This window comes from Bombyx mori, chromosome 7 (assembly GCF_030269925.1).
Source record: "Bombyx mori chromosome 7, ASM3026992v2".
In the NCBI taxonomy this organism is placed as follows: Eukaryota; Metazoa; Arthropoda; class Insecta; order Lepidoptera; family Bombycidae; genus Bombyx; species Bombyx mori.
The window spans coordinates 10963332-10979621 of record NC_085113.1 but is presented as its reverse complement, the minus strand read 5'-3'; the positions used below and the strand labels follow the sequence as shown (position 1 = coordinate 10979621).

At 35.9% G+C, this 16290-nt stretch overlaps 1 long non-coding RNA gene across 1 annotated transcript; it reads left to right on the top strand.

The window, feature by feature from the left end:
* The first annotated feature begins 3967 nt into the window (after window positions 1-3967).
* On the top strand, window positions 3968-14115 carry LOC105841753 (uncharacterized). The gene is made up of 2 exons (XR_005244895.2): window positions 3968-11204; window positions 11350-14115. It is a non-coding gene; the product is annotated as an uncharacterized LOC105841753 (long non-coding RNA).
* Window positions 14116-16290: the final 2175 nt, after the last annotated feature.

Sequence of the window (16290 nt, the reverse complement as noted above, 5' to 3'; positions counted from 1 at the left end):
GAATAGTTTAATTAGTTGTAAGGTAATATATAATTTAAACTACATTTGTGAAAACATAGATGCCTATTCCAGTTCTAGATCCCCGATCTGCGAATCGGAAATTATTTCTAAAGCCTTAAACTCTGTACCTAATGTTTGTAAAACTAATTTTCTCATTTAGATATTTTGCAACCACTGTCCAATAATAGGTGGGTCTTTGTAATTACAGAACCTTATAAACTCTCCATAGATTGTCAAGACCAACCCAGTACAGAGATAATAATAGTAGGTACAGGCATCATTAACCTTCCCGTACATTATGTAGCATTTTATAAAGATTCAAGGTTAATACCAACATATTCAAAGGTAATAAAATTTCAACCAATTATTGTAAATTTCAACCTTTTAAACGACTCTTGCTGTAATTCTGTAACTCTATACAAAACTAAATTGCCTTTATTAAATTTATCTAACTTTAACCTTGATTCTATCACCTCCCAACAACATACACAGATAAATAATATTATAAAAAGTTTAGATACGATTAATGAAAAGCCGCATATTGTTCTATACGGCGAATATTATTCATATACAACCATAATTATTTCTATTATAGTTATTATTTTTATTTTAGCTCTTTTTTATAATGTTGTAAAATTGGGCACGTGTCACCGTCTTTTAAAATTCAAAACTAAATTAAATATTGAAAAAAACCGAAGAATTATCGGAAGTCGCCGCCGTCTCCCCCCCCCCCCCCCCCCTAGTGTGCCAAAACTCCGTACATCTTTTTCCTAAACTTAACCCTTTTGGGGTAAGTTTACTCTCGGCCCCGGGGCTGTTATAAATGGTTCCCGTATACAATAGTGCTAAGGAACCCCATTACAAATCACAAAGTCAGCAGTTTTATAATCTCTTTATAATTACTCGTATAATTTAAATCAGTTTGAAACCATCATCCGTGCGCGTGACACTTGCCCTAAATTGAGCCCAATTTATTGTAATTTAATAAAATAAATCTATTCTTTCTTAATTTCATTTTTTAAAAAGGCCTTCGGCCAAATCCCTATAACAGTTCCATACTCTTTTCATACGTTTCGTTCTTACCAATCCTACATTTACCATTAGTCATTGTAATTAGACCTACATAAGCTTTGTCTAAGGCTGGAGTTCAGACCATTCTTTGTATAAATTGAACATCCGAGCGATGCTGATTTAACGAGGGTGCAAACCGACTTTACCATTTTATCGCGAACAATCCGATTATGATTTTTATGTTTCCCCCTCATGTCTTCTTCAAACAAAGTGCTTCCGTCATACTTGTCCCAAGCTGTCCGAACTAACATTTCACTAATCGAATATTTACTTAATAACATGATTTTACAAACCTCTATTATTGATGAATCTTTTGGCAAAAAATACTTGTAAGTGAATTGATGGTCATGCTTTAAAGCTCTTTGAAAACACATTTTCTTCTGCTGTGTAGTATAATTCCAACATGCAACCATTGTTTCTCACGATCACCTAATTTCCAAAACCTATCAAATGCATGCTGTCTTTGCCTTGGAGGCGGCTCTGCTAGACGAACGCGCCGTGTCATCTCCGGAGCTACTCCCGGAGCAGTACTGGAATTCTTCAGCCTCTTCCTCCGGCTTCGGGCTATTGACGAGTGGCCTGCTCCTTCCGGCTTCCTCTTATCTGCTCCGTCCTTCTCTGACACTCTACCTCTACCCTTCACGGACCTTCCACCTTCTTGTGTTTCACCGTCCTTCGCGGTCACCCTACCTTCATCCTTCTCGGACCTCTTCGAGCAGTTATTGCCCCCCCTGCAGAAGACGAGGGATTCTCCCCCAGCGGAGCGGGAGGTACCCTCCTGGGGTAATCTTGTTTGTAACTGTTCATTATCATTTTTTCTTTCCTGTTTTTATTAGCTACGTACGTTTTATTAGCAGGGCTACGTTCCCCTGGGACGCTCTCGCGACTGGTCTCCCACCAGCCATGCACCCCATCGCCGGGCGCCAGAGCTTAAGATTGGGGTATTTTTAGAGAGGTTTACGTCCTCGTGGCCCTATTATATGGCCTCGATACCCTATTAATATAATATATCTAATCTATATAATAATCTATATATTTATATTATTCTATATATTTATAATCTTACTTGCTGAAAGATACTGTCTCAGACTAATAGCATCAAACAACACTCAAGTAATAAACAAAATTGTACCTTATATAGATAGATCCCCAAGAGGACCATTAATAACAGCACAAGGTCTACTATGCGGTAATTCTCCAACACTGTCTGATATATTTCTGGAAGACAATAGTTTTTTTTTACAATTAGAAAACAGTTTCCATGGCCATGTTACTCTTTCTTTCTTTCACATCCAATTAATGTAGTTCAACAGACAATAAACAATAATTCGGAAATGCTTAAATTTTTTGAGGAAAATCCAATGTACTATGTTATCGACACTGATGGGAGCAAAGCAAGTGCTTATCTACATACTGCTCTATATGATCCACAAGCAAAATTTTCTTCAAGTTTTATTCTGCATGAACCCTGCTCTATATTTACGGCAGAGGCATATGCAGTGTATCAGGCATTAATGCGTATTCGCGAAATCATGAACATTAAATATTTTTTAATAATTTCTGATTCCTTGAGTTTGATAACAGCTTTAACAACCCTCACAAGTAAATTCAAGTCCAATTATATCCTTTACTTCATTTTTTTTTTTTTAGGATAAATGACTGTTTTTATAGGTATTTTAATCAATGTAAATAGAGTATTGCCCTCAAATCGTGACACAACTACTTGCAATGGCGGCAATTCAAAATATCTACAACTGACATGTAGCTGTTGTGTTGTTTACTTCATTAAACAAATAATTCACCAATACCACATATAAAATATCCAAATTTTCTTTCTATGGGTGCCTTCCCACAAAGGTATCTCTGGCAATGAAATGGCTGATAAAACTGCATATGAAGGAGTTAATGCTGTAGCAAAAATGGTGGAAGAAATATCAAGATACGAAAGGAAAATAGAAGATAAATAGAATATAATAGAATAATAATAGAAATAGAAGATAATAGAAAAAAGCAAGTTTACCTGCAAGACCTTGATATCATCGTATGCAAGATGCTACTCGAGACTTTATTACTATCATCAAAAGACTGCGTTTTGGTTATAATACTGCACCGTCACACCTTGCTCGACTCGGCATAATTGCGAATAAAACCTGTCCACATGGTCATTCAAGTGATGGAATTGTGTAGCACATTATCTTCGATTGTCAAAATTTTTGTGATTTTGAAAAGTGATATTGAAAATTTACGAACTTAGGAAATATATAGAACTTATTATTGTCTTATAATATAATTAGTAATTTCATAATCAAGTAAATAGTTCATTCATATTTCTTTATACTTATAATATTTTATTGGCGCCTTCAGCTTGACAGCTTCCGGCGCAATAAACCTTACGGCGCAATAGGCATTAATATTATTTATGTTACATAATTCGATATTATTAAATAATAATTGTACGTAAATAATCAGCAGAATAATTAAGATGAACAATGTTTAATATTACCTACTAAGTTTGTATTAAAATAGGTCAAGATGATTGTATAAATACCGGCGGTTAGCATATCTCTGTTGCATTCGTATTCTACCCACCGTAACGTGTACTAAAGAGAATATATTATTTCGTGTGGATGTAAATTGTCTCAATTGTCGCCGCCACCATGAGGATCCGTTTATACACATCTACAAATACATGAAGAATACAATTAAAACAATTTAATGGAATGTGCTCATAGGCATAATATTATGACGTCTATGAATGTGCTATGAAAAATAAGAGTTAACCTAAAGGTTGCAAATACCAGGTCATAAAATCCCAAAAAAAAAACATATAACTTTCTCGAGTTCAAAATATCAAAAAGGTCATTTATCAATTTTATACATTTGACAGTGGCCTCCGAGTGAGCAAATTGTTCAATATGTAATTCTTTGTCATAAAATTGAGGCCAGTTTCACTTTCATTTCTTGATTTCGAAATTTTATATGACGAAGTGTTAGTTTGTTAGCTAAGTGTAGACCATTTTCTTCTTGGAGAGTATGCAATGCCACAACAAGTTGCTATTTTATTGAGTCATTGTTTTCGTCATATATTTGTTTTTGAGATTCTAACATATTTTGCATTAGTTTGAGGGATCTTGGAGGGATCTAAAAATACTGCCACGTTTTGACTATGGCAAGGGTGAGGGAATGTTGTCTGCACACTGTCGTACTTTTCTATGTTGTAACCCAATAATTTCGTGCAACTGATATTACATTTGCATCCGTCAAACACGATGGACACCACAGTAACGGCTACAAAGTGACATTTGCTAATCTAATGAAATTGGCTTTCATCTCTCAATCAAAGATTTGAATTAGAAAATATGCAATAGCCAATATCCACGACTGTTTTAATGAAACCAACACGAACACAAAAACTTGGTTAGCCAAAATATCTGAGTCACTAGAACCGACTCCCATGTCCACAAGACTTTCGTATTTATTGCCAGTCCAAATTTTTTGCTGGCGTATAGACATTTCATCAGCCACTAAGGACTACAAAAGAGGACCTGTATACGCTTTAGCTTTATCAATTAGTCTTGAAAAAGCTTCTGTAAAACCTGGCTGAGCGTTAACATATTAGTACCACTTAATAAGTGTATTAGGGTGCGGCAGACGATTATTAAAAACATTCCGTGCATATTTGTAGGTGGCAGGTGAATAAAACTGCAAGGTAAACGCAAACTTCCGAAGTACTGGTGGATAATTGGTTTTTTTTTTTACGGATATCATTTTAAAATCAGCTTCATTTGATTTACCATTTAAATCAAAGCATAAAGGCTCATCTGCTAATTCTTTTGATTTTAATTTTTGAAATTATCTGCTATAAATTAGTAGTTTTTTTCTTGAGTCTGTTATTCTTTTTATTTTTTTATTTTGCACTAGATGTGATTTTAGCTGTAACTTTTGTTTACGTTTCCTTATGGTCCTTTTGAAAAATGACGTCTTCGGCTTGTTAAAAACGGATAATAATTCAGACGGTATTCGTGAAATCAATCTTTCATCATAGTCACAGGTGCCACGAAAAGTTCAGAAGAGACAGCTTGTGGTGGTAGAGGTACAGTGCGTGATTCCTTCGAAAATAAATATCCGACGTAATTACTTAACTATGTAGTATAAAGTTTATAAAAATATTCATCGTCCTAATAGAAAAACTAAGATATTTCTTGTGATTGTTTTCATTGATAAAAATAGTAAACAAGAATGACATATATGCCATATTTCTTTCCAAAAAATGTAAAAATACCCAAAAAACGTAAATAAGGATCAACTATATAACATCGTTTTTTTGTGCTAGTAGATATCTCATGTATTATCAAATTACATTAAACCCATTAAGCAGTTTCGAACTGCTCAGGTTAACGACCCGCATATATCCACACTTTATAATAGTAATGTGATAATATTCAATGACTAAGTAAAACTACCAATTCTTTGACATCGGCGAAGTAATACTGTCTAAGGGTATATACATGGCTCATATCTGCGATTAGCTTTGATGATTTTCGAGATAATGCTTTTTTTTAGTTACACTAGTACTGACTTGGGACTGCAATAAACTTTCTACTTCTGTAAGGCAATTGTCTCCAGAGAGATTATTTTCGTGCGACTGTTCCGGATCCTCTTCTGGTGTAGTTTAATCTATAATAAAATACAGTATTTACTATCTTTTCAGTAATAATATAATAATAATATATCATTTGTAACTTAAAAATAAAACTGCATAAATTTGTAATTTAATACCTCTATTTTTGGTACAGCATTATTTATTCTCCGAAACCGTTTTTGTGTGTAATACATGGGATCCGGTAATGTGGTCTGAACAAACCACACTGGATTTATTAAGTTTAAAATAAACGTTGCTTCTTCTTTTATTACTGATCGCCACTTTTCTCTTACATAATTTTGAGGAAGTCTGTAGAAATGTAAAAACAAATTCCAGTTTACAATTTAAAAAAATAAAAAATTAGGTGACCACTTCATTTGTTCTGAAATAGCCTTATTTCTATCATTGTCTTGCATGTAAGCAAGAAGGCCCGCCTTTTTAAAATATATATTAAGTCAATTAGAGGGCAAAGTGGAAAGTGATTGCTCTATTAAAAAATTTGAAACATGGAAGCAGCTTTCAGAATTTTTGACCAACCAGTTTGGAGAGAAGAAACACTATTCTGCTTTGCTCTCCGACCTACAGAGTTATTATCAAAACAACGACTCGGTGAATTAATTCCCACTACGAATCGAGTCTTGTTTATTAAAATTATTAACCGAAATTAACATTTCACTGAAATAAGAGCGAACTCGTTGGTCGCGTCGCTGCTCTGCAAGACCTAGCGCCACACCATTTTATCATGGGCTTTAAGTCCCAAATTTCTACAATTTTAAGATGTCGCGACCCAAGTGATCTAAACGAAGCCATTAATTTTGCCTACTTCGAATAGAAAATTTTAGAAGCTTTACAAAGAAACATAACTTCGTTCCGGGGCCCTCCAATAAAAACACTTATTCACGTTCCAACTACCAACGACCAAACCAACCAAGAGAATACTATCAATTTAGACCAGTTACCTTTAATCACAACATAAGCCGCCCTTCAGAACCAATAACACCAACATAGGCAGAAACAATTCACCATCTTGCAGATACTGTAAAGCCAACGGCCACATTCTTGAAAATTGTCGCAAACTCGAATTCAACAACAAAAGGTTTCAAATAAACCAGAATACGCGCACTTTTCAACCTCGACCAAACAATGCCCCTATAACCGTATAAATTTTACTGAACATCTCAATTTTACTCAACAAAAAAGACGAAATTATTTAAAATTCCAATTCCTACTTACTCTAACTCTATCTTTAACCTCAAGGTTAAACCGAAACCTGTGTTCCCGAACCTAATAACAAATGTGTAATCCGGATTGTCTTGAGCTCTTGATTCCACGTTGCGCTCATTGCCGCTGCTCTCCTCATCAATATCGTCAAGAAAGAAAACCTTCAAATATCTACAATATCATCAAGAACAAAAACCTTCAAACATCTTCAATACCTTCAAGAAAGAAAACTTAAAAAAATCTGCCACATCATATACCGCTCGTGCCGGTCGGTATTGATCGGCTGGTGTCAACCTGACAAAAACTGGAATAATCGATGACCACTGATAAACCTGGTGTCAAAGTTCCTGCTGAATTAAAGTACCTGGAAACTTCAAGCCGCTGATTCGTCCCCACTGCACCAGTTCCTGCTGGCTCGTTTCTGCTAAGTCGGTACCTGCCGTTTGCGACAGTAAGACTATCCAGTATAGGCCTGCCAAACGCCTTGCTGCCGTCCTATCATCGTATACTTATATACTTGCTAACGATAACTCTAATTCAGTAGAATTAGTAACAAAGGGAAACAAATATAGATGGTTAATAGATACAGGCGCCACACTGTCGGCAGTGAAATTTGAAACGATTAGAGACTGGAACATTCCAATACACGCAGAGCGCACAGCCATAAAAGGAATCGGTGGACAATTACAGTGTGAAGTACACAAGTACATTCCATTGACTATATATATTACAGAAATAATACCAAGTTTTATGTGTTGAAGAATTTGCCTTGTTGTCATGCTGGTTTAATTGGGCAAGATTTTTTATTAAAGTATAACTGTATTTTAAATTATGAAAGAAATACTATTAGTTTAAATATATTATTAGAACAATAATTAACTTTAAATTTACATATGGGAAACACGGGGTATAATAATTATATTAAAATTCCAGCACGATGTGAAAAAATATTTCAGGCGAATTGTTTTATGACAGAAGAATGTGTGGTTTTGCCAGAGGAATTCTGTGAAGGTATATTTATTGCTGGAAGTATTTGTCAGCCACAGAAAGGGCAAATCTATATTCAAGTTTTAGACACACGCAACGAGGAGGTTAATATTAGTTATTTTGAACCGAGTATCCATAAACTATCCGATTACCAAATACGTACTTTTAATAAACAAGACATAAACGGATAAAGAGTTAGAAAAATGTTTTATTTTTTAAAATTAGATCATCTTAACAAAGAAGAGAGTATGTCTATTCAAAACATATGTGCAAAAGGGGAATGCCCACTCTCCATAGTGTGCTAGGCCCAAGGTGGACATCAAATATTACTATAAAAATGGACTGATTCAAATTCTTAAATGTATTAGATATCTAAAAAATATATTGAAATTGACGCCACTATTATAAAAAATATAATAAAAATAAAAACTCGTTTTGAGGTTAATTTTCTATATAAATACTTCAAGAACTTTTCTTTTTTTAATGTTTAAGATGTTCCTAATGTATTTTTATCCAATTGTAGTTATTAGGGTATGAAAAACACACATACTTCTTTAAATATCTATATTTTCTTCATCTTCATACACAATTAGTAAATCATCTAAAAATAGCACAGGAGAGCATATACACGGTTTTAAATCCCGGTCAGGTTAAAACCACAATTCACACAATGTTTTTCAGTCGTAGTATGTAACGTTACTTATAAAAGCAAAATAAATCGAAGAAAAATCAAAACATCCATTTTGAACGCAAACACAAGCAGCAAGCGAAGTGTAACAAGATTAAAATCAGTGTTGTCAGTATATAGAAAAATAATTATTCTCATTTTTTTAAATACCGATAATTGATTTATTTTTTTAATATTTTTTTTACGAGTACACATTATTTTTTATTTTTTATGTTTTTGTTTTAGTTGTACATATTTAAATAACAATACAAGCTAAGTTTTTTTTTTTATTGCTTAGATGGGTGGACGATCTCACAGCTACCCACCCTGGTGTTAAATGGTTACTGGGGCCCACAAATATCTACAACGTAAATGCGCCACCCACCTTGAGATATAAGTTCTAAGGTCTCAAGTATAGTACCAAGTTAAAGTCCAATGGGTATGTCTTTGATGTTATTTTATGTGCTTATAATCGATTAAAATCGATTGATTAATGATAATACTTAAAATGATTTATTTATATGTTTTTTTTATATACTTAAAATGTTTACTTAATACGTAAAAGGTTTTGAGGCTGGCAATATTTTTCCCGCAAAAATAAAAATCTTGTTTTTTTCAATAGAGTTACTTTTTTTAAACTACTTATTGTAAACTGTAGTGGCGCTTATTTGGAAGAAAGTAAATGCATATTTATTTATGACAAAATTAATGCACTAAGTATTTTTTCTCTAATATATTGTCCGCTTTGGGCCTGAAATGGGTATTCCCCTTTTCTGACGTAATTTTTCTGCCGGGTGCCGGGGCCAATTAGGAACTTGTAATATTTATGAACAAAATATACAGTTAAAACCTAATAGTGAACCGTGTTATACAAAACAGTACAAATTACCATTTTCTCAGCGAGATGAGATGGAAAAACAAGTCCAAAAAATGTTATCTGATGATATCATAGAACCGGTCTCAGGTCAAGTCTTATTGGTTCTGTTACACACCATTCTACAAAGCAGCTTTGCCCTAATCAGCTCGTTCACGAGTTCACTGTGTTTTTCCACTAGAGTCATAATTTTTAGTTTTCTTGTTAAATCAAATCGTATGGAAAACCAGTTAGAATCTGGAAGCCGTCGCGAGCATACATTTAAAACATACTAAAGTTTGAGAAGTCAACAATAGTATTGTAAATTGTGAAGTCTAATTAAAGACAGTTTAGTTGTGAAAAGTTTTTTTGTTTTTATTAAAAAGAAGTTGAAGAAAAGCCGTGAAACAAATTGGTGTCAGAAGTGGGATACCAGAGAAGAAATCTGACACAGACCGTCAAAGATTCTGGTATCTCAAATCCGAGCCATCAAACTTCAAGAACGACCGACAGTAAGCCTTGCCCTAAGGACAAGCCTGCGTCTAAACACAATTCAAGAGGTCGATGGTAAGCCCCTGCTGTCAAGCGTGAGCCCGCTCCAGCCGCAACGTGACGCACGGAGACGACAGTCCAGCTGATTCTTCAAATCTAACTAAGCCACCATCAATCAGCATCCAGAACATAACTACCAGCATCCTGCTCCTAACGAGGCAACGCGTCTTCATTCTAACATTCACTATAGTTGTAAGGACGAAAAGGAACTTCTAGGCAGAACCGCAGCCATGGAGGATCATGCCCTTGCACATTTTTATTGGGATTAAATCCATCATTATCTAATATAGTTCGTTGTAAAAATCCAGTGACACCATACAATATGCCATTGATGAGGAAAAAATATTCAATCTATACAAAATTAACACAAAATCCCAAAAACAATGTTCGGTTGTAATAAAGCGGGCCATACTTCCTCAGAATGTTTTAAAAATAAAAAACCTTATTCAAAAACCGTTTTCCAAATTCATCCCCAAAATAATTTTAATAAAAACAAAAAATTTAATTCAAATGATTCTTACATTAAAACGTGTAATTATTGTAAAAGAACCGGTCACACGATTACGGAATGTCGCAAGCGTCAATTTAACGAGAATCGCCGCGAAAACGCAAATTCCGCGCAAAACGATAACTCGCATATTAGGTCTCGTGTTGCACCTGCGCAACTGTGTGAACAAGAAAATTTTTTGTTGCCGTGTCCTTCGAAATCCAATCAAAATCATAAAGACACGACTTATAATAAAAGAATTGGGTTCTCCTAACTTCACGACTCAGCCAAAAGAATTCAGTTCTAAACTTAGGCCAACCAGACGAGATAATAAACATAAACAAGCGGACCGTTACTGAGTTACATTGCGATAGCGAGGGATTATTATCTCTGTCCTTATCACTCGTACGCGCAGTTATGGCGTCAGTTGGTCGACAACAGCTGTCGTTGTGTGTTTCGTGGTACAGGAAAGCACTGAGTACCGCAGTTGTCAACATTTGGTCCGCCATTTTGTGAACAAATTCATTCCTGTTTGGATTGCGTTCGAAGTGATACATATTTTTTCGTTTCCGTATTTAGTTGGTTTGTTGTTGTTATTATTCCGTTTTTGTTAGTTTAATTTTTAATTTTTGCTGTTATTGTGAGTACTTAGTTGTTGATTTTAATTATGGAATCACAGCCTGGCGGCTTTAAAATGAATTCACCACGCAAAAAGCGTCAAAAGGTAAGTTAATTTATTAATTCATTTGTACTTGAACCACTACCATAATTTTGATTTGTAATGTTCCGTACCAAAAAAGATTCTTTTTTATATAATAAGTAATAAGAAAATAGTCTAAAATTCCTAACCATTTTTATTTTATTTACAGCGGACGTATTTTACATCGAATGAAAAAGGAATGGTCATTAATGTGCACAAATACGTGAAGCAAACTTGGCCTACAGATGAATATCCGTACAAAACACGTATAATGGAGAAAACAGCGAGCATTTTGGGCATTGGTGTCGCTTCCGTATATAGAATAATAAAAGAATATGCAACAACTGGGAATGTACAAAGCCCATCAACAACCAAAAAAGGCTCACATTGTCTAGTACAGATGACAGCGATTAAAATTCGAACTTTGTAATAATTTATTTAAATAAAAATGTTTTTTACTCCTGAAACTTTGTTTACATTTTTTATCTCGTCTGGTTGGCCTTACTTTACTAATTTAAACGATAAAATAACAAACAAAATTTTTTACTCAAATTAAAAAAAAATCAATACAATTTTAACTTTATTAATTCTAAATTCATGACTCAATCAAGACAACTGAGTACTACGATATCGAATGATAACAAAAATCAGGGTCGTACTCAGAGTCCCAATTTCAAAAAATAATTTACCTTATTCTAACTTAGCTACAAATCCTAAATCTTAACTTATGTACGAAATTAACGATTGCAGTAAAAAGGTGTCTTTACCTCATATTTACTTAAATTCTAAACATGCCCCTGAAAAACTAAGTTTCCTTATAGACACAGGATCCACAATAAGTATTATAAAAGGATCAAGTTTACTAGAAGTCCCGAATCTCTCGAACGAAATCGTGAAATTAAAAGGGATTAATAGTTCAGAAAATCCTGTTGAAACATTAGGTACTTTTCAAATGGAATTTAATCTATATAACGAAACTTTTAAATAATTACGATAGACTTATTGGTAGCGATTTTTGCAATTATTTTAAATCGAACATCACTTATTTTTCTAAATCCCTATCTGCGATCGAATCATGTAAAAAGAGTGAGACAGAGATATTTCACTTAATGAGAGATAACATTCATATAATAAAGTCTACTATAAATAATTTCAATACGACTATCTTTAAACTTAATCAAAACGAGATCAAATTGAATTCTCAAATAAATAAAATGAACGAAATATTTTCTCAAATTACAAAAACTGATAATCTATTATTGTATAATTCCAAATTAAATTAATTTACTTAATATTATCGAAAGTTCTCTACTAACTATTTCAAATTTTCTAGACACTACACTAAGTTCTTTATTATTTTCGAAGGTTAACATCCTACACCCTAGCGTAATTAGTCCCTTACATCTTTATAATGAATTATTTACGCATAGTAATCAAACAAATAAAGTCATTAAGGACGAAAATAATGCGATGATAATAATAAAGGATCTAGCTCACTATATGAATAAAATGCCTAAGTGGTCCGGACCCCGGTTATGCGTTATTAAAGTACATCCTTCCCACAAGCGGACACGCTGGAATTAGACGCATGTTAAACAACATACGTAGGAAATACTTTTGGAATAGATTAGAAAAAGATATATGTAATTTCATTAAGAAATGTGACAAGTGTCAACGATATAAGTATTTAAAAACAGTCAACGAACCTATGGTTATCACGGATTGTGGTTCATCATCCTTTGATAAAGTTTATTTAGATCTGGTGGGCCCAATGGTTGGTGACAGTAATTATAAATATATTTTAACGCTTCAATGCGATCTAACCAAATACGTGGAGGCGTATCCAATAACATCAAAAGATGCACTCAGCGCAGCAACAGCATTTGTAAAAAAATTCGTACTTCGATACGGAATTCCGCGCGAAATTGTTAACGATAGGGGCAGAATTTTTCAATTCTCTATTAGCAGAAATATGTAATATACTAAAAGTCAGTCATTTAAAATCTACAGCATTTCATCACCAAACATTGGGTTCTATTGAAAATTCGCACAAACATTTGGCATTTTATTTAAGAATGCAGGTCAATACTCAAACTAAGGAATGGAGTTCATGGTTACCCAATTGGTGTTTTTCATACAATACTCGGGAACAAAATTTACTCCTTACGAACTTGTATTCGGAAAGTCATGCAATTTACCGAGTAACCTCACTAACTAACATATTGATCCAGTGTATAATTTTGATAGTTATCCAATAGAATTAAAATATCGTATACAAAAGTCACAACAAGAAGCGAAATGTAATTTATATGACAGTAAAGTACAAGGAAAGGCAGGTATGACAGCTATGTAAACCCGATTACATATAAATCCGGGGATTTAATTTTAGTAAAAAACGAAAATTGTAACAAACTTGATCCACTATATTTGGGTCAATTTACAGTTGTTAAGGATATATCGCCTAATGTTATCATATTAGTAGATGGTAAGGAGAAAATAGTTCATAAAAATAGAAGTAGACCATATTATACATAATAAAATAATGTTTAGGAAAACACTTTGGTTACTGATTGTATCTGGTAACATGAACCAGAGCATATACGATATTATACATAATAAAATAATGTTTAGGAAAACACTTTGGTTACTGATTGTATCTGGTAATATGAACCAGAGCATATACGATGATTAGAGATAAGAAATGCATCCGTACTATTCTATTTTTAGAATAGAACATTGTATCGTTCGTATAATCTGTTTTATCTATTCAATGTTTATTCCAAAGTTAAAAAAAAGACCTCTTAATATAAAAAAGAACCTTTAATGGTTTCTTTTTATTTTTATTTTAGTAGTGCATGTGACGTAGTAAGTAAGCACTTATATAAACATGTATCGTTTAATTAGGAGAGCAGTAATAAATCATACTTAGAAGTTATCAGTCGTTTGAATACCTTAGTCCCGTCCTTATAAGTGCGCTCTCCGATGAAGTTAATAGCTCTCATATTCTTGCGGTAAGTGAATTATTCGTCTCGAATAAATACTACATTTTATAGTTGATCTTCTTTGTGCTAGTGTCTGTTTTGTTACTGTCAAAAGTCAATACTAATACTCGTAATATCATAATGTCTACTAAAAGTGAAATAGTCTTGAGCTAACAATACCCTATTCAAGTACTTTGTAATTTCATTAATTCATATAATGGAAGTCGGGAAACCCTTTTCTAACACATCAAAAAAAGACTTACCAGGTCGTATTGCCATGACAGAGGACCTGGCGATACCCTCTTTTATGTTCGGACTGACTCCTCGTATTGGTAACATGGTGCGATGTCGTAACTCCAAAAACCTTAACAAAGCAATTAATATCGCCATTGAGGAGGGAAAAATCCAGAACTTCGTTGCTAAGTCTCATTTAAATCATCATCAGCCTAAATTATCATCGCAAGTTAGTTCATTTAGTTCAACAAAAATAGAACCGAAACAAAAAGGTTCACCTCAAATAATTTGCAGTTACTGTAAAAATCCAGGTCATCACATATTATAGGAAACGCGAATACAATAACAACTTACGTAAGAATTCTTATAATAAATATCGCCCGCTTAATAATATTACACCTGGCTCGGAATCTTCACCTTTTAAGTGTTGCGAAGTCGAGAAAACCGACAGTAATTTAAACTAACGTGTCAAGTATCGCAAGTGTGCCGGCGATTATCTGCAAACCAAACAGGTGCAAAATTACGTAACTTTACTAAATCGCAAAAATCATTAGGTCATATGCACAAGCGTGCAAAACCACTTCTAGTTCGTTTACTAATTCATCTTCTAATTCGTTTACTAAATCGTCAATTAATTCGTCAACTAATTCGTTTACTAATTCTTTTTTTTTTTGGTCAGGAGTAAATCGCCGGACTTCCGCCCTCCACTGGGGATGGAGGGCGGGGCATGTCGAAGTCGAACCGACTAAAACCTCCTGTCGCTCAACAACCAACGTCCAAATCTCGCATGAGACAGAACTCATGAAAAGGTAAAGGGGGGCAAGTGAAGCGTTTAGTGCGGAGCACATCTCTCCCATCACCCTCCCCCTAGGGACGCCGGACTGGCGGTCGTCGGCGCCACGACCACTAGCCCTCTCGGTCGGCAAACTGTCCGAAGCCCGCCTAGATGGCGCCGGTTAGAGTGGGTTACCCTACTGAACCCCGCTGGGCCAGAACCAGCGTGGGTCGAGGATAGCCGGCCTTCCATCACCCGGATGCTCTTGCGTAAAACGCGTGCACAGCAGCTTGCACGTCGTCTTCTTAGGCCCCCCTCGCCGGTCCCCAGACCGACATGTGAGGGGGGGGATCCGAAAAACTTAGAGGGCCAGGGCTTGGGCGAGATCCGCCTCCCTGGCCCCCGCTCGACGGCGGCGGGATTGTGCGTCTCTCACGCGCCCCGCCGCCTCCTTCTGCGAGATGGTGCACTCGCAGAAGTCGAGCATCGCCTTCCACGACTCGTCGCCGCCGAACATCGATGCCACAACACTGCAACGACAAGTCGGTTCCTATTTTTGCGACGAGGACACGGCGCCACCCCTCCATGCGGGGCAGGTGACGAGCGTGTGCTCCGCCGTGTCCCAGTCGCAACCACAATGGTAGCACTCTGCCGTCGGCTCGGCTGTGATCCGGTGCATGATCCGGTGCAGGAACTCACCGAAACAACCATGCCCAGTGAGCACCTGCGTGAGCCGGAAAGTGAGGCGTCCTCTGTCACGATTCACCCAATCCACAAGGACCGGGCGAATCGCCTCGACGGTCCTACGACCAGCCGAAGAATCAGCCAGCCGTCTGGACCATGACTCTAGCACGGACCGCCGAGATTGGGCCCTCCGCGTTCTGACCACACTGGGGCTGGGACGCGCCACGCCCCGGGCACGAAGGTCAGCCCGCCACTTATAGTCAGCGGCGAGCGCCTCCGCTTCCAGAACCCAAGGCGGCGTCCCAGCCAGTACACACGCCGCCTCAAAGGAGATGGTGCGATAACCGCGGATGACCCTGACCGCGATGGTGCGTTGCGGCCGTTGCAGCAGCTTCGTCACCCCCACGGCCAGGGACTGGCCCCACACGGGCGCCCC